This window comes from Coenobita brevimanus, chromosome 15, assembly GCF_032717465.1.
Source record: "Coenobita brevimanus isolate Jiangsu-jjx chromosome 15, ASM3271746v2, whole genome shotgun sequence".
Classification (NCBI taxonomy): Eukaryota; Metazoa; Arthropoda; class Malacostraca; order Decapoda; family Coenobitidae; genus Coenobita; species Coenobita brevimanus.
The window spans coordinates 938,539-942,656 of NC_136968.1; positions in this window are offsets into that span (position 1 = coordinate 938,539).

The window sequence follows — 4,118 nt, forward strand, 5'->3', positions numbered from 1 at the left end:
CACATACAGTCACAAACTCAATAATGCAAAACACTCTCTCTCTCTCTCTCTCTCACACTCACACACACACACACATACAGTCATAAACTCAATAATGCAAAACACTCTCTCTCTCTCTCACACTCACACACACACACACATACAGTCATAAACTCAATAATGCAAAACACTCTCTCTCTCTCTCTCTTTCTCTCTCTCTCCATAAATCCTGAAGTACTGCCAAAATTACCATCATAAAAAGAAATAGACAAAAACTTAACCATTATGTCCCAAAAATGTGGCCAAAATCTCCCAAAAAGTCCCAAAAATGCCCTAGAAATGTCCCAAAAATCTCCCCAAAATGACCAACAATGTACCAGAAATGTCCCACAAGCATGTCCCAAAAATCTGCCCAAAATTCCCCCAAAAATCTTCCAAAATATCCCAAACATGTCCCAAAATGCCCTAAATTGTCCCAAATATCTCCCCAAAATGTCCCAAAAATATGTCCCAAAAATGCCCAAAAAGATGTCCCAAAATATCCCAATAATATGTCCCAAAAATGCCCAAAAAGATGTCCCAAAAATGCCCAAAAAATGTCCCAAAAATGCCCAAAAAGATGTCCCAAAAATGCCCAAAAAGATGTCCCAAAATATCCCAATAATATGTCCCAAAAATGCCCAAAAAGATGTCCCAAAAATGTCCCAAAAAATGTGTTCATAATCCATGTTATTTATTTATTTATTTATTTTTAATGCAAGGAAGAAGGAACCCAAGGCCAGGTGCCCATAAGATTCTTCCCTCCATAAAAAAAAATAATAATAATAAAAAACAAAGATAAAAACAAGATGAAAAACAAGATAAAAACAAACAAGAAAAAAAACAAAAGGTAAGAGAGAGCCAAATTCAAGATCCGATCATTTTGCGATGCCTGGACACACTGCGTTTGAAAGACTGGAGGTCATAGGCAGGAGGAAATACAGAGAGAGGGAGACAGTTCCAGAGTTGACCTGTTGCATACATGAAGGACTGGGAGTAGGAAATACACAGGGAGACAGTTCCAGAGTTGACCTGTTGCATAAATGAAGGATGGAATAGGAAATACAGACAGAGGGAGACAGTTCCAGAGTTGACCTGTTGCATACATGAAGGACTGGGAGTAGGAAATACACAGGGAGACAGTTCCAGAGTTGACCTGTTGCATACATGAAGGACGGAGTAGGAAATACAGACAGAGGGAGACAGTTCCAGAGTTGACCCGTTGCATACATGAAGGACTGGGAGTAGGAAAAAGAGGGAGACAGTTCCAGAGTTGACCTGTTGCATACATGAAGGACTGGGAGTAGTATATACAGGCAGAGGGAGACAGTTCCAGAGTTGACCTGTTGCATACATGAAGGACTGGGAGTAGGATATACAGGCAGAGGGAGACAGTTCCAGAGTTGACCTGTTGCACACATGAAGGACTGGTAGTAACAGTTAACTTACCTACCTACCTACTATGGAGAAATAACTACAAGAGGAAAAAATTCTGAGCCAAGTAAAGGTGAAAGGAGTATAGGATGTGGGGGCCATGCTGAGGTGAGTGTGGGGACTGGGGTGGATGGGAGGGGAAATCCGAATGGGAGATATCACGATGACTACTCTCTCCACTCTCTCTCTCTCTCTCTCTTGCTCTCTCTCTCTCTCTCTCTCTCTCTCTCTTGCTCTCTCTCTCTCTTGAGGTGAAGAGACTGGGGTATGGATGGGTACAGGAGTGGGGGTACAGCAGCATCATGGCTGGAGGATGCAAGTCACTTAGGGCAACAGTGATGGATGTGTGTGTGTGTGTGTGTGTGTGTGTGTGTGTGTGTGTGTGTGTGTGTGTGTGTGTGTGTGTGTGTGTGTGTGTGTGCACATTCCTGTGTCTCATCTATACCTCCTTCCATTACTCTCCCACTGTCTCTAATACACCAGGTATATATACAGTATATATATAGATAGATAGACAGATAGATAGACTGATAGATATACACCATACAGGGTGGGTCATGTCATTGCTCTGAGGCTCACTGCACACACTCAAGCCTGTGATACCACTTTCCATCGCTGTTACTCCCTCACTTTCCTTTGACCGTCATCTTGCCTCCACCTGGCAACCAGGGAGGATACAAAACTCCATGACTGAAGGACAGAAAGTGACAGTTATCCACCACATTAATGCTGGAGAGAAATGCCAAGCAGCATTGGACAGGGTGACATGGAGGCAATTTGTTTGTGGCCACCCCTTATGGGACTGAGGTGTCTGGCAATAGACAGATAGGATGATAATTACTATGCATAATATTTGCACTTATCACCACAGGCTACTCCATCCATCACAATGCTTCATCCATGTGTCAGAACGATATATAGATTTTTTTATGTAAAGAAGAAGGAACCTAAGGCCAGGAGCCTGCAAATCATTCCTTCCAAGAAAAAAGCAAAAACAATACAAGAGAGAGCCAGAATCAAGATCCAATCATTTCGAGATGCCTGGACACACTGCATTTGAAAGACTGGAGAGCATAAGCAGCAGGAAATACAGACAGAGGGAGACAGTTCCAGAGTTGACCTGTTGCATACATGAAGGACTGGGAATAGGAAATACAGACAGAAGGAGACAGTTCCAGAGCTGACCTGTTGCAGTAAGGTGAGCAATTCTTTCTTGTTGGCTGTTCATCCTTTCACTTTTATATCATGCACACCACACATACACACAGCCTTGCATATTAACTGCTTTCACGACCTTCTTATTCGCACCTCTCACATTCCACAAGGCCATCCTAACCATAACCCATTCAGACTGAGGATGTTGTTTTATTAGATATATTCCAGCACCAGACAGATGGAGTGAGAGACTGACAAGGAGAGTGTATGTGGGTGAGGTGGAAGGGGGAGGCAAAGGAAGAGATGGAGGGATGGGGTGGAGAGGTATATGAGAGAGGGGGGTGTGAGTTGGGAGCAGGGCAGTGAAATGGCGGGGACAGGGCGATGTGAAGGCAATTTGTTTGTGGCCACCCCGTATGGGATTAAGGCGTCTAGCAATAGACAGATAGACAGATAGAAAAGATGTCTACTTATGAATAGGTTATTGAAGAACTATCTATCTGTCTATCTATAGCCAGACGCTATAATCCCGTAAGGGGTGGCCATTTGTCTTTGAATTAGTTGTTTTACAGGGAGGGGCACTAACCCTCCACCAACCCACTTGTTGACACATAGGTAACATGTATGGGTTAGTTATATGGTTACCACCCAGCATTGTAAATGGTTTCCTGGCTTACAGGAAACCATTAGGCTTGTCACTCAATGTAAAGCCACCTGAAAAGGAAAGAAGAGTAATAAAAAGTGACAGGAAAGATGGGAGAAATAGGAAGAGAGGAGGACAGACACAGAAAAAGAATGATAAAGGTGAAGGAAGAAGTAGGCAGCACTACATCAAGTGAGTGGATGACAGTCACCACCACCTACCACACACTTCTAGTCTCACAAACAGGAAAAGAAAAATGTAAATGCAGAAATTATCATGTGAGTGGATGGTGAAACAGGCAGCACATCCAACCTCCAGTCAAGGTTCTATCTATCTACAGCCAGACGCCTTAATCCTGTAAGAGGTGGCCACAAACAAATCGCCTCCATGTCGCCCTGTCCCCTGCCATTTCACTGCCCTCCCCCCAGCTCACACCCTCCTCTCTCATATACCTCTCCACTCCATCCCTCCATCTCATCCTTGGCCTCCCCCTCCCTCCTCCCCACCATTTCACCATCCTGGCAATTGTCAACCACTGATGGATATGAAAGTTGGGGAGACCCTATGAGAGAAAGAGAGAGAGAGAGAGAGGGAGAGAGGAAGACACAGTTATTCACAATTTTTGCTTAATATATTTTTAGAGAGAGAGAGAGAGAGAGAGAGAGAGAGGAAGACACATTTATTCACATTTTTTGCTTAATATATTTTTAGAGAGAGAGAGAGAGAGAAAGAAAGACACATTTATTCACATATTTTGCTTAATATATTTTTAGAGAGAGAGAGAGAGAGAGAGAGAGAGGAAGACACATTTATTCACATTCTTTGCTTAATATATTTTTAGAGAGAGAGAGAGAGAAAGAGAGAGAAG